Source organism: Bos indicus, chromosome 10 (assembly GCF_029378745.1).
Source record: "Bos indicus isolate NIAB-ARS_2022 breed Sahiwal x Tharparkar chromosome 10, NIAB-ARS_B.indTharparkar_mat_pri_1.0, whole genome shotgun sequence".
Classification (NCBI taxonomy): Eukaryota; Metazoa; Chordata; class Mammalia; order Artiodactyla; family Bovidae; genus Bos; species Bos indicus.
Genome location: NC_091769.1, coordinates 30,964,873 through 30,987,703, shown reverse-complemented (window position 1 = coordinate 30,987,703; position 22,831 = coordinate 30,964,873). Strand labels below are relative to the sequence as shown.

General features: G+C 37.4%; 1 long non-coding RNA gene across 2 annotated transcripts in view; it reads right to left on the bottom strand.

The window, feature by feature from the left end:
- The window catches only part of LOC139185228 (uncharacterized), a 451,826-nt gene that overhangs the window by 422,422 nt on the left and 6,573 nt on the right, over positions 1-22,831 (bottom strand). For both annotated transcript variants that reach the window (XR_011568794.1, XR_011568793.1), the window contains exon 2: positions 21,534-21,633. This is a non-coding gene — a long non-coding RNA (uncharacterized lncRNA). The remainder of the gene's footprint in view (positions 1-21,533; positions 21,634-22,831) is intronic.

Genomic DNA, 22,831 nt, shown 5'->3' with positions numbered 1-22,831 from the left:
TAGAACAATCTTAATTGTTTAGAAATGGTATAAAAATAACCACACTTCAGGTTACTCCTATCTAGAATTGGTATGCATTTTGCCTTCATAAACTTGGTAATCTCCTGAAAAATATCTGTTTACACTATTGTAAATTTGTTGGCTTGTTAAAGTAAGTTTCTTTTTTTCTTCTCTATCAAAAGAAAAAAAATTATTTCTTTAAAATTGCCAGTTTTCATTCAGTCATTCAGCCAGTTCAGTTGCTCAGTCATGTGCGAAATCTTTACCATACTTTGGACTGCAGCACGCCAGGTCTCCTTGTCCATCACCAGCTCCCGGAGTTTACTCAAACTCATGACATTTGAGTCGGTGATGCCATCCAACCATCTCATCCTCTGTCATCCCCTTCTCCTCCGCCTTCAAACTTTCCCAGCATTAGGGTTTTTTCAAATGAGTCAGCTCTTCGCATCAGGTGGCCAAAGTATTGGAGTTTCAGCTTCAGCATCAGTCCTTCTACTAAATATTCAGGACTGATTTCTTTTAGGATGGACTGGTTGGATCTCCTGCAGTCCAAGGGACTCTCAAGAGTCTTCTCCAACATCACAGTTCAAAAGCATCAATTCTTCAGTGCTCAGCTTTCTTTATACTCCAACTCTCACATCCATACATGACTGGAAAAGCCAGAGCCTTGACTAGACAGACCTTCGTTCTCAAAGTAATGTCTCTGCTTTTTAATATGCTGTCTGTATTGGTCATACTTTCCTTACAAGGAGTAAGCATCTTTTAATTCCATGGCTGTGGTCACCATCTGAAGTGATTTTTTTTAATTCCATGGCTGTGGTCACCATCTGAAGTGATTTTGGGGTCCAAAAATATAAAGTCTGACACTGTTTCCACTGTTTCCCCATCTATTTTCCCATGAAGTGATGGGACCAGATGCCATGATCTTCGTTTTCCAAATGTTGAGCTTTAAGCCAACTTTTTCACTCTCCTCTTTCACTTTCATCAAGAGGCTCTTTAGTTCTTCTTCACTTTCTGCCATAAGGGTGGTGTCATCTGCATATCTGAGGTTATTGATATTTCTCCCAGCAATCTTGATTCCAGCAGATGCTTCTTCCAGCCCAGTGTTTCTCATGATGTACTCTGCATAGAAGTTAAATAAGCAGGGTAACAATATACAGCCATGACTTACTCCTTTTCTTATTTGGAACCAGTCTGTTGTTCCATGTCCAGTTCTAACTGTTGCTTCCTGACCTGCATACAGATTTCTCAACAGGCAGGTCAGGTGGTCTGGTATTCCCATCTCTTTCAGAATTTTCCACAGTTTATTGTGATCCACACAGTCAAAGGTTTTGGCATAGTCAATAAAGCAGAAATAGATGACTTTTTGGAACTCTCTTGCTTTTTCAATGATCCAGCAGATGTTGACAATTTGATCTCTGGTTCCTCTGCCTTTTCTAAAACCAGCTAGAACATCTGAAAGTTCATGGTTCACGTATTGTTGAAGCCTGGCTTGGAGAATTTTGAGCATTACTTTACTAACATGTGAGATGAGTATAATTGGGCAGTAGTTTGCGCATTCTTTGGCATTGCCTTTCTTTGACATTGGAATGAAAACTGAGCTTTTCCAGTCCTGTGGCCACTGCTGAGCTTTCCAAATTTGCTGGCATACTGAGTGCAGCACTTTCACAGCATCATCTTTTAGGATTTGAAATAGCTCAACTGGAATTCTATCACCTCCACTAGCTTTGTTTGTAGTGATGCTTTCTAAGGCCCACTTGACTTCACATTCCAGGATGTCTGGCTCTAGGTGAGTGATCACACCATAATGATTATCTGGGTTGTGAAGATCTTTTTTGTACAGTTCTTCTGTGTATTCTTGCCACCTCTTCTTAATATCTTCTGCTTTTATTAGGTCCATACCATTTCTGTCCTTTATCGAGCCCATCTTTGCATGAAATGTTCCCTTGGTATCTGTAATTTTCTTGAAGAGATCTCTAGTCTTTCCCATTCTATTGTTGTCCTCTATTTCTTTGCATTGATCACTGAGGAAGCCTTTCTTGTCTCTCCTTGCTATTCTTTGGAACTCTGCATTCAGATGCTTATATCTTTCCTTTTCTCCTTTGCTTTTCACTTCTCTTCTTTTCACAGCTATTTGTAAGGCCTCCTCAGACAGCCATTTTGCCTTTTTGCATTTCATTTTCTTGGGGATGGTCTTGATCCCTGACTCTTGTACAATTTTACAAACTTCCATCCATAGTTCTTCAGGCACTCTGTCTATCAGATCTAGGCCCTTAAATCTATTTCTCCCTTCCACTGTAACGGATTTCATTTAGGTCATACCTGAATGGTCTAGTGGTTTTCCCTACTTTCTTCAATTTAAGTCCAAATTTGGCAATAAGGAGTTCATGATCTGAGCCACAGTCAGATTTCATTAGAGATCATTTTATTCTTTTCTCTGTTATAGTTTCAAACCAAACATAAGAAGCTTAATGTCTCTGTGTTAGTAAAGAATTTTCATATAACAATATATTTTTCTTTCTTTCATGTAGGCTCACTTATCTACCCATTCGCTCATGCCCTTAATCACCCAACAATGGTTAAATGTTTACCATGTTAGGCACTATGACCAAAAAACTAATAATACATAATGTCTTCCTTTAAGAAATATATACTATTCAAGATTCTATTAGAGAAACAAAAGAATTTAATGAAATAAACATTTATAGATGTGTGTGCAGAATTAAAGAATCAGCAATGGATGTTGAGGTATTTCAGGGATTGGAAATTGTGGGAAGCCTAAACCATTCCTAAGCCTGAAGAGGGAAGTGGAGGAATGGCATTATCACTACTTAGTGATATCTGGAGTTCAGACTCACTCAGGTGAGGCGAATTATGAGGCAGAATAATTTAGCCACTGCCAGAAACACAGCGTGAAGGCAAAAAAAAGGGGGGGGGGGCAGGAAAAGAAATATTTCTACTGTATTTCTGCTTCTCTTTCCTTTTTTATTCTTCTGCCTGGATTTCCCATTGGCAAAACCCAATAGAAAGCCAAAGGATAAGAGCCTGAGTGATGCTGTCCAACTGACATCCATATCAGGGCAGAATAGGGGACAGAATGAATTGAGAGTCTGAGAAGCAGCCTTCAAGGTGGCTCCCAACAATCACCACCTCCTGGTATTCTTTCCTTTGTGTATCTTCCCCTTGAATCAAGGCTGGACATTGTTACACACTTCTAATGAATAGAATGTGACAAATGTTGAAAAGTCACTTCCATGATATGATTCCATCCTGGCTTCCATCATGGGCTTCCATATTAGGCATTTTCCCTTGCCCTCTCACTTCCTCATTCTATGGGAAGCCAGCTGCCCTACTGAGAGTCCACATGGGGAAAAAAAAAAAAAAGTCTCCAGTCTAGCAAGGAATTGAGGCCCTCAGTCCAACAACCCTAAGGAATTGAATTCCGCCCATAGCCATGTGAATGACCTTGGAAGTAGATCTTTACCAAACAAGTCTTTGGATAGGCTTCAGCCCTCTGAGAGAACCTGAGTCAGAGTATCTAAATAATCCATATCTGGATTTCTGATCCACAAAAATTAGGAGCTAATAAAAGATTGTTGTTTTAAGATGCCAGGTTTGGGGAGTAATTTTTTACATCACAGTAGATAATCAGTACATGGGAAGAGTGGGGAGAGAGCATAACTGCCTTATTTCACCATTTTTGCCTTATAGCATTAATTTTTGCCCCTCAATCACATGGGGAAACTCTCACCCCACATACAAAACTGACATCAGCTGTGCTATAAATATGGAGTGATTTCAGTTCCTTCATGCTCCTTCCTGAAATGTAAATTATAAATGACCTCCCATCAGAACATTTTTATATTCAATAGCAGCAAACAGGGGGAAATGAAAAGAAATTAACATAAAATATAGCCACTATAATATCTGCTTTGGTAGCTGGGCATGAGATCTAAAATTAAATATATATTACTTTTTTCATATATTAATACTTTTCTGATTGAGGTTCTTTGCCTGGTTGGGTGAACTAAACCTTTATTTTTACAATTTAAAAATTCTTAGTGGTGATGACTTTATTGAGATTCCACAGTTTCCCACAGACTATTCTCATGGAAGAGTAAGAAGTTCCCCAGTGAAATCCTTGAGTTTCACACATGTTCTTCTTGCCTCTATTGTATCATTTTAACCCAATTTTCACATACAATTACTTTAGCAGTAAAGTAAGGTCTTTCTGTTGGTTCTTCAGTGGGAAAAGCCCCCAAATTGTCAAAGGATTGTCTCAGCTCTTAATTAAATGGAACAATGACTATATTTCCTGTCAAAAATTGTTCTACTTTGGAAATTAGGATTTCTAAATCTTCTGAATACTTAGTTGAAATATGATATATAATACTGACAGAGGTAACTCCCACCTCCATTCTTTGGTTCCTTAATCTCTGAATTCTGGCTATAAAGAAAATGGCACTGTATATTGAACATCTAATGTTAGTTTAAGTCACACACTACATTCTATAGCATAGCAACCTAAACTTACCAGTAGTTTCTAAGTTGATGCTTCAGCTGATTAAAAAAAAATCTATTTTTCAAATATATTCAGAAACTGTGGAAATGACCACAGGAAGACATTGTGTTATTGATGCCACTGTCAGATTAAATGAAGTCAAGACTTCATTCATCACTTGATCTCTATAAGCCCATACTGGCCCATGATAGTGTTTTGTCTCCTACAGCCTGGCATTACCTCAGATTCACTATTAGGACTGAGGATTTCCCTATCCCAGTAAAAATCATTTGGTAAATGACAAGTTCGTCTGGAAAAGACATGGGTGCCATTTGTGGCCATATTTCAGGCTACATTCTTCCTCAAATGGACATGGCTTGTTCCCAAATTAAAGAACTTCAGATGTGTGAATTGGCTAAAGTCTGGGAATTGGGTATGAGACTAATTTTCACTATGACAACTTATACTGGTTTTATTTTATATTAGTCAAGAAACACCTTAGAAGATTGCCCACATATTTAATTGTCAGTGACCTGGTGATCAATTAGTCATTGACACACATCCATGCTGGTCAAAACACTCTGGTTACCACTATGTAAACTGTGTTTAATAATATATTGTTATTAATAATAAATTATATTATTATTAATAATATAATTATTACTACTAATAAGACATTATTATTAAATAGGATACTAGAATAATGTGCCTGCCTTATTTCTGACAAGTTTGAGCAGCCACTTGGCCCTACTACTCAGGGAGTTCATTTTCATGGCAATATCTCTCATGTCAATCATCAGCTCTTAGGGATGCCAGCACAGAGGTTTTAAAGGTTGCCGCCCTTTCTTTAACCATTGCATTCTATTATGTTTTGAATGAAGTAGGTGACCTCCATGGAAGATAAGAGTTGGGGCTTCCCAGGTGGCTCAATGGTAAAGAAGCTGCCTGACAATTCAGGAGCTGCAGGAGGCACGAGTTTGATCCCTGGGTCAGGACAATCCTATAGAGGAGGAGATGGCAACCCACTCCAGTATTCTTGCTGAGTGGGCTATATATAGTCCATGAGGTTGCAAAGAGCTGGACATGACTGAGAAGGTGTAGACCACATTGAACATTTTAAATCTTTTCTGATATGCTCATTTCTTTAAGCCATTAAGCTTCCTTTTCTACATTATGTCAGTGTAGTTCTGAAATCTTAAACTCATTGACCACAGGCAATTGCTGAGTCCAGACTTTCATTTACCAGCAAACTGTTAGACTTACTCTCAATTTTTTCTGGCTAAAATACCAAAATCTCAAATTCTAATAGAGGCCACATTAAGCATACAGTTAGCACATTTCAATGATTCTTAAATTTTAACATGTACCAGAATCACCTGGATGATTTGTTAAAACAGATTTCCAGATCCCATGCTCAAGAGTTTCTGATTCATTAGGTCTAGGATGGGAGCCTAGGAAATACGCATTCCTATCAAGTTCTTAGGTGACACTAATGCTGGTTGGTCCAATGACCACATTTTGAGAACCACTGCCAATCAAATCTTATAATTCATTCACCTTGACCTAATCTCTTTGGTATTCAATCTAATTCATGTTCACCAGATTCTTGTTTATATAAATTGGCAAGATGATCTCTCAGAGCAGACCTTGCAATTTTCTCTCAAAGTTATGCTGAGATTTAATCTTATTATGGTTCTGGAGGCAATAAGGTAAAATTATGGTTCTAGGGCAGGAGTGTCTTGAGGATAATAGAAACATTTTTGAGAAGCAACTGCACCAGCTGAAGTTATTAAAAAGTTTTTCTACAGGGAATGACTGGTTTCATCAGACAGTGGGAAAAAGCAGCTCTATTCTCAAGGCAGCATCAAAGGAATTTGAGTTTCTGAGTTCTCAGTCTCATCTATGCCTGTCCAAATGTCCTTATTTCAAACAATAGTTTTCACTTCTTCCTAATAAGTGCCTCTACCTTAGATAAGAAATGTGAATTCTTAACATGTATCCTACGTTGGGAAAATCTTGCTTAAAACTTCCATATACACCTTCTGATATTCTCTTCATGCTTTGGTTTGAGAGTTCAAATGCTAAGCTTATTTTTTTTTTCTTTTTCATAAGCTTTACAACACAGAGATAGTCTCTCCCACAGTCTTTAATCATCATTGTTCCTGTGGTAATCAGATGCCACAACCATGTGACCTTCTAATGCCTTGCCCCAGCTGATCTCTACCCAATATCAATAACAGTAATAATCTGAGTAATTGCATATAACTGCATGTCATGAATTACATTTTCTGACTCACCTTCTTCACTTAATTATCTGCTAAATAAACTTGTTCAAAATGAATCACCTCATTTTTGCATACCAATATGAGGAACAGCGGCTGCGCTTTGCTGGAGCAGCCGTGAAGATATAACCCATGTCCAAGGTAAGAGAAACCCAAGTAAGATAGCAGGTGTTGCGAGAGGGCATCAGAGGGCAGACACACTGAAACCATAATCACAGAAAACTAGCCAATCTGATCACATGGACCACAGCCTTGTCTAACTCAATGAAAATTAGCCATGCCCTGTGGGGCCACCCAAGACGGGAGGGTCATGGTGGAGAGGTCTGAAGAATGTGGTCCACTGGAGAAGGAATGGCAAACCACTTCAGTATTCTTGCCTTGGGAACCCCATGAACAGTATGAAAAGGCAAAATGATAGGATACAGAAAGGGGAACTCCCCGGGTCGGTAGGTGCCCAATATGCTACTGGAGACAAGTGGAGAAATAACTCCAGAAAGAATGAAGGGAGGGAGCCAAAGCAAAAACAATACCCAGCTGTGGATGTGACTGGTGATAGAAGCAAGGTCCGATGCTGTAAAGAGCAATATTGCATAGGAACCTGGAATGTCAGGTCCATGAATCAAGGCAAATTGGAAGTGGTCAAACAGGAGATGGCAAGAGTGAATGTTGACATTCTAGGAATCAGCGAACTAAAATGGAGTAGAATGGGTGAATTTAACTCCGATGATCATCATATCTACTACTGCAGGCAGGAATCCCTTAGAAGAAATGGAGTAGCCATCATGGTCAACAAAAGAGTCCGAAATGCAGTACTTGGATGCAATCTCAGAAACGACAAAATGATCTATGTTCGTTTCCAAGGCAAACCATTCAATATCACAGTAATCCAAGCCTATGCCCCAACCAGTAACACTGAAGAAGCTGAAGTTGAATGGTTCTATGAAGACCTACAAGACCTTTTAGAACTAACACCCAGAAAAGATGTCCTTTTCATTATAGGGGACTGGAAATCAAAAGTAGGAAGTCAAGAAACACCGGGAGTAACAGGTAAATTTGGCCACGGAGTACGGAATGAAGCAGGGCAAAGGCTAATAGAATTTTGCCAAGTGAACACACTGGTCATAGCAAACACTCTCTTCCAACAACACAAAAGAAGACTCTATACATGGACATCACCAGATGGTCAACACTGAAATCAGATGGATTATATTCTTTGCAGCCAAAGATGGAGAAGCTCTATACAGTCAGCAAAAACAAGACCAGTAGCTGACTATGGCTTGGGTCATGAACTCCTTATTGCCAATTTCAGACTTAAATTGAAGAAAGTAGGGAAAACCACTAGACCATTCAGGTATGACCTAAATCAAATCCCTTATGATTATACAATGGAAGTGAGAAATAGATTTAAGGGACTAGATCTGATAGACAGAGTGCCTGATGAACTATGGACGGAGGTTCGTGACATTGTACAGGAGACAAGGATCAAGACCTTCCCCATGGAAAAGAAATGCAAAAAAGCAAAATGGCTGTCTGGGGAGACCTTACAAATAGCTGTGAAAAGAACAGAAGTGAAAAGCAAAGAATAGGAAAGATATAAGCATCTGAATGCAGAGTTCCAAAGAATAGCAAAGAGAGACAAGAAAGCCTTCCTCAGCGATCAATTCAAAGAAATAGAGGAAAACAACAGAATGGTAGAGATCTCTTCAAGAAAATTAGAGATACCAAAGGAACATTTCATGCAAAGACGGGTTCGGTAAAGGACAGAAATGGTATGGACCTAACAGAAGCAGAAGATATTAAGAAGAGGTGGCAAGAATACACAGAAGAACTGTACAAAAAAGATCTTCACGACCCAGATAATCACGATGGTGTGATCACTCACCTAGAGCCAGACATCCTGGAATGTGAAGTCAAGTGGGCCTTAAAAGAATCACTACGAACAAAGCTAGTGGAGGTGATGGAATTCCAGTGCAGCTATTTCAAATCCTGAAAGATGATGCTGTGAAAGTGCTGTACTCAATATGCCAGCAAATCTGAAAAAACTCAGCAGTGGCTGCAGGACTGGAAAAGGTCAGTTTTCATTCCAATCCCAAAGAAAGGCAATGCCAAAGAATGCTCAAACTACTGCACAGTTGCACTCATCTCACACGCTAGGAAAGTAATGCTCAAAATTCTCCAAGCCAGGCTTCAGCAATATGTGTCCGTGAACTTCCAGATGTTCAAGCTGGTTTTAGAAAAGGCAGAGGAACCAGAGGTCAAATTGCCAACATCTGCTGGATCATTGAAAAAGCAAGAGAGTTCCAGAAAAACATCCATTTCTGCTTTATTGACTATGCCAAAGCCTTTGACTGTGTGGATCACAATAAACTGTGGAAAATCCTGAAAGAGATGGGAATACCAGACCACCTCACCTGCCTCTTGAGAAACCTATATGCAGGTCAGGAAGCAACAGTTAGAACTGGACATGGAATAACAGACTGGTTCCAAACAGGAAAAAGAGTATGTTAAGGCTGTATATTGTCACCTTGCTTATTTAACTTATATGCAGAGTACATCATGAGAAATGCTGGGCTGGAATAAGCACAAGCTGGAATCAAGATTGCCAGGAGAAATAGTAGCCTCAGATATGCAGATACCACCCTTATGGCAGAAAGTGAAGAGGAACTAAAAAGCCTCTTGATGAAAGTGAAAGAGGAGAGTGAAAAAGTTGGCTTAAAGCTCAACATTCAGAAAACTAAGATCATGGCATCTGGTCCTGTCACTTCTTGGGAAATAGATGGGGAAACAGTGTCAGACTTTATTTTGGGGGGCTCCAAAATCACTGCAGATGTGATTGCAGCCATGAAAGTAAAAGACGCTTACTCCTTGGAAGGAAAGTTATGACCAACCTAGATAACATATTCAAAAGCAGAGATATTACAAAGATCCATCTAGTCAAGGCTATGGTTTTTCCAGTGGTCTTGTATGGATGTGAGAGTTGGACTGTGAAGAAAGCTGAGCACAAAAGAATTGATGCTTTTGAACTGTGGTGTTGGAGAAGACTCTTGAGAGTCCCTTGGACTGCAAGGAGATCCAACCAGTCCATTCTGAAGGAGATTAGCCCTGGGATTTCTTTGGAAGGAATGATGCTAAGGCTGAAACTCCAGTACTTTGGCCACCTCATGCGAAAAGTTGACTCATTGGAAAAGACCCTGATACTGGGAGGGATTGGGGGCAGGAGGAGAAGGGGACGACAGAGGACGAGATGGCTGGATGGCATCACCGACTCAATGAATGTGAGTTTAAGTGAACTCTGGGAGTTGGTGATGGACGGGGAGACATGGCGTGGTGTGATTCATGGGGTTGCAAAGAGTCGGACACGACTGAGCGACTGAACTGAACAACTGAACTGAACTGATGATCTCTTTCACAATTGCTTCCCCAATTACTTTACTTTTTACTATCAAGAAATGCAGGCTAATCTTAGTATCCAGATTACTTTGGTTTAAAGTCTGTTATTCTTTCATCCATTAAATAACCTTAAGTATTTCCTATGCACCAGGCAAACAAACAAATGGGAATCAGAAATAGAGCAACAAGGAGGTATTAAGGTTCTTCTGTTTGCCCTTCCAAATCCAACCCTTCATCCTTTTTTGCCTTCTCTGCCAACTCAGCCCCAAGGGGCTCTTCTCTGTTAATTGTATCCACATGCTTCCTTATCTTCTTCCTGTGGAATTCAGTCAGTGAGAGGCACTGGTAGGAGATGGCAAAACAGATAGAGAAGAGATCCGTGATCTCTTTTTCTTGGTGTACTATTATGATAATGACTGTATCCCTCTATCACTACAGCTCCTATCTAGTGACTGATTCCTGTCCCATCACTCCAGTATCTAAAAAGATCCAATGACACCATTTTTTCCCTTGCCTCTTTAGAGTTTGCTGCCCATACCAACTGGCAGGTTTATCTCCTCCCTTAGATAATTCAGTGGACTTCACATTTCAATAACCTCTAAAGTCTCAGTGATTTGTGACAACAAAAGTTTATTTCTCAATCATTCTAAGTATCCATCCTAAAACAGGTAGGGATTTTGTTTCAGGATTTACACTAGTAGAGCAATGATCACTCTGATTACCAGTCTCTTGGTAGAAGAAAAAGAACTATGCAGTGGATCTTAAAAGTTCTTGCCAGAAATGACTTCTGTCTCCTCTGTTCATTTATTTGGCCAAAACAAATCACATGATCTTTGGAAAGAGATCAGTGGTCTCTGGCCAAAGGACTTCATAGGGAAGAAAAATAGAATATTTGGTGAACAATAATAAAAACTACTTACATCTACCAGATGGGATCTTGCCAATGGATGGGAAATTGTCAATTGATGACTGAGAAGTCTTGGTAGGGTCTTAGGAAGCAAAAGTCTTTTCATAAGATACAAAGCTAAAGTTGAGTTTTTAACTTGGTCTAACAGATATAAGCAAATTGTTCCCATCTGTCCACATACTAGTATTCTGTACTAATCACATTAGAACATTTCAACTGATTGGATAACAATTATCGTGCATCTTAAAAGAGAGTAGAATTAAGGACGTATAAATTTCCTTTTGCCTAAGAGAGAAAAAGGAATCCGTGATGATTAAAAAGAAAGAAAATCCTATAAACAAATCAGATAGGCTAACTATTTGTTCTTTATTAATTTATATCTGTACCTTTTATTTAAAAAAATAGGAGGAGAGTTTAGAGAAAAATTCTTCATTTTAAAAAATATTTTAAAATATTAAATTAAATTAATATCTACTGTACTTTTTCAAATAATTTCTTATCTATAAAAAGTATTCATTTTTTATTTTTCCAAATCAGAACACATTCTCTCAAAATAATGATTATGTTAAAATTACGCTTGTATATAGATACAACTAAAAATTAAATGTGGAAAATTTCAAATTAATGTCAGTAAAGAAATACAGAACATCTTGTTTAATTTCTAAAATTATAATACCAATTGTGTGATTAATAATTTAAAGTGTTCATTGCCTATTATTTATCAAAATCTCTCATTATTTTTATTATATTCATGCTTATATAGTAAATTTTGCTTGGTCAGAACTCCTACTTATATCATTTCTGTCATGTATTTTACTGTAGATAAATTAAATCATGTCAAGTATTTGTTATCCTTCCTCAGAGCTGAGTAGTTCTCAAATATCATTTATTTCTTTGTGTGTGTGCACATGCTCAGATACAGATATGAGAAATGAAAAACAATATTAGGATCATGTACACACATAATCCAAAATACACATTGCTCAACACAATAAAAAATTAATCTATTGGGTTCTAGAAAAAGAGCAAAGCCAATGTATGTATATAGAAATTTATGAAATGAAAAGCTCAAAGAGAAAATGACCATAATTAAAATGTTGTTCAATCAAATTCTAACATATCACTATAGTTACATTTAAAATTTTCCAAGTTCAAATTCTCTTTTTATAAACTGTTTTTCTCTCAGTTATTCTTGCAAATTGCTCTACTTCAGAGAAATATAGGTTTTCCACTTAAACAAACTCATTTATTTAACTATTCCTCTTGCCACTGAGTCATCGTTCAGAATTTAGTTTGTTGGATTTTTAAATTTATCTAATTACTCAGAAATACACAGCTGGACATAGAAGGTTATTCATAAGCTTTTACCAGAGCCATGAGATATTGCTATGAATGATTACAGGCTATATATGTTCCATGATGAAAGAGAAGTGACAGATGGGCATGATGTTTATGATGCTTCCAATATTTTCAAAGCTGTGGTTGATCAGTTTCAAATGATTGATTTAGGGTCTAAGGCATTTATATGTTTGGATAATAATTTAGAGAAGTGAAAATAGTTGTAACAGTGAGCCTGATGTCATTACTTTTTAAGCTCATTTTACAGCAAAATTCTTGATGAAGAGAATCAGTGGTTGAATACATATTCTCTGCATTTCTTGAGAAGTGTTTTTTTCCAATGAGATTAAAAGGAAGACTTTTTCTTTCTTTTTTAATGGATTATTATTAAGCTCTAGAAATTCAGAATGTGTGAAAGTATAGGCTATTACTTTTGAAAAATTGCAGAGGTGACAGTTTTATGATTCTGAAACTTATAATGGCTTGAAAGTCAGGAAACCTGGGTTCTAGTTCCAGCTCTGTCATTATCACACTGTGTGGGCAAGCACTAATTATCTGATACATCTTTGTTGCTGTTTTTTCTTTAATAAAGTGAAAAGAAAATATTTTCTTCCTATTTCAAAGGTATATTATTAGGATACATGAAATAGACTTGTTGAAGTATTTGGCATTTGTCAAAAGAAAGATGATCCACAAATCCTCATTATACTTATACAACACTATATATGTATTCCAGAAACATTTTCATAAATAAAAATGATGTATAGAATTATAAATAAGGAATCTAAAAAGAAACTTTTTGAATAGGGAATATTAAAAATATCAATTTGTCACTTTAAGTAACTCTAAGTTTCTTCTATGATGTAATTTTATAGATAAAATGTCTGACACTGGAGACTGAAATTAGATGTAGATGTTAGTCTTATTGGGGCTTCCGTCATAGCTTAGTTGGTAAAGAATCTGCCTGCAACGTGGGAGACCCAGGTTCAATCCCTGGGTTGGGAAGATCCCCTGGAGAAGGAAATGGCAACCCCCTCCAGTATTCTTGCCTGGAGAATCCTATGGACAGAGGATCTTGGCAGGCCACAGTCCATGGGGTCTCAAGAGGCGGACACAACTCAGCAACTAAACCGCCACCACATTAGTCTTATTTACCTGGTGGCTCCGACGGTAAAGCGTCTGCCTACAATACGGGAGACCCAGGTTCGATTCCTGGGTCGGGAAGATCCCCTGGAGAAGGAAATGGCAATCCACTCCAGCACTCTTGCCTGGAAAATCCCATGGACGGAGGGGCCTGATAGGCTACAGTCCATGGGGTCGCAAAGAGTCGGACACGACTGAGCAACTTCACATTCACAATATATTGAATAAGTAGCAATGAATTTCAAAAAGAATTTCACTATCCATTTCTGACCTATTGAGATATCTTGAGAATAGAATCTGTAAGACTTGATTGCAGTTTGTGGAAGGGTAAGGGAGAAGGAGAAGTTAAGAATTACCATGGAGACCAAATTGTTGGAGGATTATGTCCTCAACTAAACAAATTGGTAGAAGTGTGAGTTGGTGTAATGGTGTAGGAGTGTGACATGTTAAGACAGTGAACTTAGTTTTGAATGTGCTGTAGATGCAGGTGTCCAGCATCCTTAAACTAGTTGTATCCAGTCTTACTTTAGAGTAACTTCACCTAGCCACATTAGCTAGAATTTGTTCTGGTTCTCTTAAAAAAGACTTCATTCTTTACTATGCAGTTGTTAAAAAGAATGAGATATATCTATATATAATGGTACAAAATAATGCCATAGAAATATTTAGAAAAACAAAGTCACAACAGCGAATATAGTATGCTCCCCTTAGTGAAAAATATAAGTGATATATGTTTATACTCTCATAAACTCATTCTGGAAAGATACAGAACAGTGGGTAAAGTGTTGCCTCACAGGAAGGGATCTGGAGGACTGGAGGTCTGAGGAGGGAGAAAGACTAATTTTATTCCTTACTCTGAAATCTACATTGTCTGATATGTATACAGCCACCCTAGCTTTTTTTGGAATAGTGTTTGCATAGCCCCTGAAGCTCAGATGTAAAGAATCTGCCTGTAATGCAGGAGACCTGGGTTTGATTCCTGGGTTGGGAAGACCCTCTGGAGAAGGGAATGGCAACCCACTCCAGTATTCTTGCCTGGAGAATCCCATGGACAGTAGAGGCTGGTGAGCTACAGTTCGTGGGGCCACAAAGAATCGGACACGACTGAACAACTAACACTACTGAGGCATAGTAAATATTTACATCTTACTTTTACTTTTAACCTGTGGCTTCACATTTGGAGTTTCTTACGAACTTGATATAGTTGGGTCTTGCTTCCTTGTCTAATCTTTCTACTTGCATTTTATTTATTTTTTATTAAATTTATTTGTTTATTGAAGTATAGTTGATTTACAGTGTTGTGTTAGTTTTGGGTATACAGCGAAGTGATTTAGATTCCTTTCCATTATAGGTTATTACAGGATATTAAGTATAGTTCCCTGTGCTATGCAGTAGGTCCTTGTTGTTATCTCTTTTTTTTTTTTAATTTTATTTTTAAACTTTACAATATTGTATTGGTTTTGCCAAATATTGAAATGAATCCGCCACAGGTATACATGTGTTCCCCATCCTGAACCCTCCTCCCTCCTCCCTCCCCATACCATCCCTCTGGGTCATCCCGGTGCACCAGCCCCAAGCATCCAGTATCGTGCATTGAACCTGGACTGGCGACTCATTTCATATATGATATTATACATATTTCAATGCCATTCTCCCAAATCATCCCACCCTCTCCCTCTCCCACAGAGCCAAAAGACTGTTCTATACATCAGTGTCTCTTTTGCTGTCTCGTATACAGGGTTATTGTTACCATCTTTCTAAATTCCATATATATGCATTAGTGTACTGTATTGGTGTTTTTCTTTCTGGCTTACTTCACTCTGTATAATAGGCTCCAGTTTCATCCACCTCATTAGAAATGATTCAAATGTATTCTTTTTAATGGCTGAGTAATACTCCATTGTGTATATGTACCACAGCTTTCTTATCCATTCATCTGCTGATGGACATCTAGGTTGCTTCCATGTCCTGGCTATTATAAACAGTGCTTCGATGAACATTGGGGTACACGTGTCTCTTTCAATTCTGGTTTCCTCAGTGTGTATGCCCAGCAGTGGGATTGCTGGATCATAAGGCAGTTCTATTTCCAGTTTTTTAAGGAATCTCCACACTGTTCTCCATAGTGGCTGTACTAGTTTGCATTCCCACCAACAGTGTAAGAGGGTTCCCTTTTCTTCACACCCTCTCCAGCATTTATTGCTTGTAGACTTTTGGATCACAGCCATTCTGACTGGCATGAAATGGCACCTCATAGTGGTTTTGATTTGCATTTCTCTGATAATGAGTGATGTTGAGCATCTTTTCATGTGTTTGTTAGCCATCTATATGTCTTCTTTGGAGAAATGTCTATTTAGTTCTTTGGCCTATTTTTTGATTGGGTCATTTATTTTTCTGGAATTGAGTTGTAGGAGTTGCTTGTATATTTTTGAGATTAGTTGTTTGTCGGTTGCTTCATTTGCTATTATTTTCTCCCATTCTGAAGGCTGTCTTTTCACCTTGCTTATAGTTTCCTTTGTTGTGCAGAAGCTTTTAAGTTTAATTAGGTCCCATTTGTTTATTTTTTGTTTTTATTTCCAGCATTCTATGAGGTGGGTCATAGAGGATCCTGCTGTGATGTATGTCAGAGAATGTTTTGCCTATGTTCTCCTCTAGGAGTTTTATAGTTTCTGGTCTTACGTTGAGATCTTTAATCCATTTTGAGTTTATTTTTGTGTATGGTGTTAGAAAGTGCTCTAGTTTCATTCTTTTACAAGTGGTTGACCAGTTTTCCCAGCACCAGTTGTTAAAGAGATTGTCTTTAATCCATTGTATATTCTTGCCTCCTTTGTCAAAGATAAGGTGTCCATATGTGCGTGGATTTATCTCTGGGCTTTCTATTTTGTTCCATTGATCTACTTGCATTTTAGATGTTTAAACATCAACATTTAATGTGATTATTGATATTATTGGATTTAAATCTAACATCTTGATATGTGTTTTCTGTATCATTTTTCCCCCTTTTCTCTTTTTTTCTGCCTTCTTTTAGACTAATACAGTATTTTTATATGATTCCACCTTACCTCCTTTTTGGCTTTTTAGCTATAAATCTTTGCTTCATAATCTCTCAGTGTTTCCTTTAGGATTTACATGTGACAGCTACTGTGACTAGTGTGTGTGTGTGTGTGTGTGTGTGTGTGTGTGAAATTGCCTGGTGACCCAGATGGTAAAGAATTTGTCTGCAATGCTGGAAACCCAGTTTAATCGCTGGGTCAGGAAGATCCCCTGGAGAAGAGAATGGCAACCCCCTCCAGTATTCTTGCCTAGAGAATTCCATGGACAGAGGAGTCTGGCGGACTATAGTCCATGGGGTTGCAAAGAGTCAGACACGACTGAGTGACTAACACACGTACACACATGTATGCATATATATATGTGTGTGTATATATATGTATATATATATATGTAATCCTAACCTCATAAGGTAAAAGTGAATATCCGTATTTTGCAGATGAAGGAAAAACATATTGTTGAAATTATAAATAAATGTCTCAGAACAAGAATTAAAACCCAGGTTTGCTTGACTTTAAAACATACATTGTAATATTAGGAAAATGATGTAATAACTTTCAACCTTGATATAATCAGAATCCCATAAAAGAGACATAAACTAAAAACTGAATTGTTATTAAATTTTAAATTATTGAATATATATGTGAATATTATAAAAAGAATAGGGTCTAAACATAATGGATTGGCAGAATTCAGAACTAAATTCAAAATATGGTAATGTTATTGCTCTCTCTTTAAAGCTACTACAGTAGAACACAAGGAAGAAATTAGCTATCTGCAGAAGTAAACCTTACCCTTAAGGCAAAGTTTTAAAATATATTCCGATATTTTTAATGTGTAATGGAAATCTCCTTTCATATATTTATAAATGACTAGTGCCTAACTGAAATCAATATAGTATTTGAAAATAAAACTGCCACTAAAATGGTTTTAGAGGCAATGGCAACCCACTCCAGTACTCTTGCCTGGAAAATCCCATGGGCGGAGGAGCCTGGTAGGCTGCAGTCCATGGGGTCGCTAGGAGTCGGATACAACTGAGTGACTTCACTTTCGCTTTTCACTTTCATGCATTGGAGAAGGAAATGGCAACCCACTCCAGTGTTCCTGCCTGGAGAATCCCAGGGACGGGGGAGCCTGGTGGGCCGCCGTCTGTGGGGTCGCACAGAGTCGGACACGACTGAAGCGACTTAGCAGCAGCAATAGCAGCCCCCTTATAATCACTTGCCTCCTTTTTTAACCATATGCTGCTGCTGCTGCTAAGTCGATTCAGTCGTGTCCGACTCTGTGCGACCCCACAGACGGCGGCCCACCAGGCTCCCCCGTCCCTGGGATTCTCCAGGCAGGAACACTGGAGTGGGTTGCCATTTCCTTCTCCAATGCATGAAAGTGAAAAGCGAAAGTGAAGTCACTCAGTCGTGTCCTATTCTTAGCGACATTCCTAAAACATTTTTGATATAGAAATCCTAGAACTCCCGTTTTTTGGGAAAAAGAATAAGAGGAAAAGGAGGCCCCACCAATGGATGAAGATATTCCGGTCTCCTTCAAAGTTTAAATCTTATGGCACTTATATCCATGCGTGCTAAATCATTTCAGTCACGTCCGACTCGCAACCCGTGGACTGAAGCCTGCCAGGCTCATAGATCTATCAATCTATCCATGTATTTTGAGAAAGGGACTTAATGGGATGATACCATTTATCAGATAATAAAAACTGACTCCATCCTTACCAATAACAGTTTTGTTAATTAAGATACCAATTGCATACAGTGAATATTACCAATCTTAAATATACATTAAAATTTGTATATTAAGTGTACATTAACATTTGAATTCTGGTGATTGCATGTAATTGTATAACCACTTCTACTATCAAGGTGTAGAATACTTTCTTCACCCTAAAAAGTCTCCTTAAGGCCTTTTGTCCTTGATGAGCTTGTCTCATGCCTGACTCCAGGCAATACTGGTACCCTTTCTATTACTGGTAGCTTTGCCTTTTCTGCTAAGTCGTTCAGTCGTGTCTGACTCTGGGCGATCCCATAGACGGCAGCCTACCAGGCTCCCCCCGTCCCTGGGATTGTCCAGGCAAGAACACTGGAGTGGGTTGCCATATCCTTCGCCAATGCATGAAAGTGAAAAGTGAAAGTGAAGTCGCTCAGTCGTGCCCGACTCTTCTCGACCTCATGGACTGCAGCCTACCAGGCTCCTCCATCTATGGGATTTTCCAGGCAAAAGTACTGGAGTGGGGTGCCATGCACAAAATGTAGTCTTTTGTGCTTGGCTTCTTTCACTTTATTATGCTTTTAAAATTCACCCATGTTGCTGTGTATATTGCTGAACAGTATTCTATGGTATGAATATACCATTATTTATTCACTCATCAGGTGATGAAAATTTGGGTTGCTTTATGTTATTAGCTATTATAAACAATACTGTTATGAATATTCAAATACACATTTTACACGGATATATATGTTTATTTCCCTTAAGTACATACAAGGAATAGAATCCCTGGATCATAAGGTAAAATATGTCCAATTTTATAAGGTTCTGCCAAACTGTTTTACAAAGAGGATATATCATTTTTGCATTTCTACTAACAATGCCCTAGAGTTTTAGTTGCTCCATATCCTTGTCAACACTTAGTATTTTTAGTCTTTATTATGTTAGCTATTTTAGTGGTATGTATTGGTATCTCAATGTGGTTGTAATTTGTTAGGCAATGTTTCAATGAAAGAGATGTATTTCCAAATTGAATTTTCCTATTGGCAATAAATCAACTGACTTACATATATTCTGATTTGTTAATAAGAAATCCATGAAGCTGTGTAGCTTCTATTAGTTCCCTAAAATCTGATCTATACTGCATGAATGATAAAGACTCTTTGAATCTATGAAACTAAAGACTAGGTCCTATACTTTTCTGTAATTTCATCAGAGTATTGCCTACCTGTGAGACCTAGCCTGAAGCAGTCAGATATCCTGCCTCCCTTCCTTCCTTCCTTCCAGTCTCCCAGTCATCCATTTTTCCAAATATCTACTCTATTTACAAAGATGTGTGTTAATTTTGGAAAATTAAAATGAAATATATATATAAGATAGTAAAAATAATCCATTCAGTTTTACCACCCAAAGACTACCACCATCAAAATGTTAATGAATTTTTCCAGATTTTTCTTTATGTAAAATAAAAATAGACTATGTTATTGCAATGAACTATTTAACTATTTAAATAAATTCTTAAAACAACTGTGTGGTAGATCATATTTTAACCCCATCTTACAGATAACAAAACTAAAGAAAAGAAGTTTTCAGTACTTTGTCTCAAATTACAAAGCTTAGCAATTGCTACCTATTGACATTCATATTGAGGGAGTTAGTTTGATTCCAGACTGCAAGTACTAGGTTGGTACAAAAGTAATTGTGGTTTTACATTGTTGAACTTTTCCATTTGATATTAGAATACATTCTTAAACAAGTGTGGTTATGTTATAAATCATTTTAATTCACATTTCTAGATTTAAGTCTTTTGGCTAATGATTACTTGCTGTTTATATTTATTTTAGACTATAGAAATGATATTAGAAAAAAGGAAATTCAAGCATTTTTTTTTTAATTCGAGTTCAAAATGGTTCATAACGCAGCAGAGATAACTTGCAACTGCTAGTGAATGTATAGTACAGTGGTGGTTCAAGAAGTTTGGACAAAGAGATGAGAGCCTTGAAGATGAGAAGCGTAGTGGCCAGCCATCAGAAGTTGACAACAACCAACTGAGCATTATCATTGAAGCTGATCCTCTTATAACTACACGAAAAGTTGCTGTAGAACTCAACTTCGGTCGACCATCCTATGGTCATTCAACATTTGAATCAAATCGGAAAGGCAAAAAAGCTCAATAAGTGGGTGTCTCATGTGCTGACCAAAAACCAAAAAAATCATCGATCTGAAGCATCATCTTCTCTTATTCTATGCAAGAACAATGAACCATTTCTTAATCTGATGAAAACCGGATTTTATGACTATCAGTGACAACCAGCTCAGTGGTTGGACCAAGAAAAAGCTCCAAAGCATTTCCCAAAGCCAAACTTGCACCAACAAAAGGTCATGATCATACTGTTTGGTGGTCTGCTGCTGGTCTGCTTCACTACAGCTTTCTGAATCCCAGTGAAACCATTATATCTGAGAAGTATGCTCAGCAAATTGATGAGATGCACTGAAAACAGCAACACCTGCAGCTAGGATTGGTCAACAAAATGTGTCTAATTCTTCTCCATGATAATGTGTGACCACATGCAGCATGACCAATGCTTCAAAAGTTAAACGAATTGGGCTATGAAGTTTTGCCTGATCCACCATATTCACCTGACCTCTTGTCAACCCACTACCATTTCTTCAAGTTTTTGCAGGGAAAACACTTCCACAACCAGCAGGAGGCAGAAAATGCTTGCCAAGAGTTTATCAAATCCCTAGGCACAGATTTTTATGCTACAGGAATAAGCAAGCTTATTTCTCATTGGCAAAATATGTGTTGATTATAACGGTTCCTGTTTTGATTAATAAAGATGTATCTAGTTTTAATGATTTAAAATTCACAGTCCAAAACCACAATTACTTTTGTTACTTAACCATAATTCTACATTGTCTACCATATTTTTGCCTATGTGTGTGTGTGTGTATGTGTGTGTATTCTTTGTATGTCAACTCATGGTTATATTTACACAGTAATTTTATGTAACCAATACCTAAAATTTTATCACATTTTCTGTTATTCAATACTACAAATAACATTGCAAAGAACATTCTCTGTAGTATTACCCATTTATCCCCTTAAGATAATTCGTAGTGATGGGAATGCTTAGTCAGACTCTATGCACATTAAAGATTTATTATGTAGTCCCAAATTGCCTTCCAGAAAAGTTGTACTTACTTCTTCAGCAACTGAGCTTGAGATTTTCCCTTTCCCTATATTCCTGCCAGCATTGGTCTCTATCCTCACCAGTTTTTGCTTTTTCATAGTCTCTGCTAACCTGAAAGTTAACAAATAATATCACATGTTATTTTATTTCATTTGCTTGTTATTGGAGCTACACTGTTAGTCTTTTAAGACATACAATTAATGCATATGTATTCATCAAAAGTAGTGAAATAATAGACTGATATGAAGTGAAAGTAGAAGTCCCACCTCCCGTTTTTCTCATCAGAGGTATCATTTTAACAGTTTAATTTATAACTTTGTAGAGTTTTTAATATTCACTTATATATTTATGTATATGTGTTTAATTTTCTTTTGATACAAATGAAAATATCTTCTGCAACTGGCTTTTTACACTTGAAAAGATATCTTAGAGAATTTTTCATTTTCCTTTAACTGTTACACATTATTTCACCATGTGGAGGCACAATAATTTATTAAACCAGCTCTGTTGATGAAATTTAGGTTAATTACATATATATGTATGTCAAAAATTATATAATAAGGACATACTATATACAAGGACTGTTCAATAAGTGAATAACAAATAAAAATATAAATTAATTAACAGAATAAATTAATAAATAATATTATATGTAAGAATATAGTAATTTAAAAGTCCTTGTCCTGATGAGATTTCCATTTTTCTTCAGTGGACATTCTCATACATTTTTGCACATGTATGAGTGCAAAATATCTCTGTAGCTGTGTTAACATTTCAAATTTTTATACATAAACATATAACAGACCATCAATAAATACTAATTGAGCAAAAGAATAAATATTTTTCTCTAAAGTTAAATTATAAAATTAAAAATAAGGAGATATGTTTTATTTGCTGTGCATAGTAATTACAATTTTAAAAATTAGTTTTCAACATTGAAGAAAGGAATTAACTAAAATGAAGATTTCTGTCATCTCCTGGAAAATTGGAAGGTCTGGTAACACTGGGTTCACATTTGCCCAGATAGCTACCACAAAGTGATGAGTGCCACAGTCTTCACCATTCCAAATTGTCTTATTCCAGGTTACTTCATTCATTTGTGTTACCTGTCTGGCTCCTATGGCTTCCGAATTTGCCGTTCTACCTTAGAACGGCTCAGATGGTAAAGAATCCACCTGCAATGCTGGAGAGCTGGTTTTGATCCCTGGGTCTGGAAGATACCCTGGAGAAGGGAATGGCAACCCATTCCAGTATTCTTGCCTGGAGAATCCCATGGACAGAGGAGCCCGGCGGGCTACAGTCCATGAGG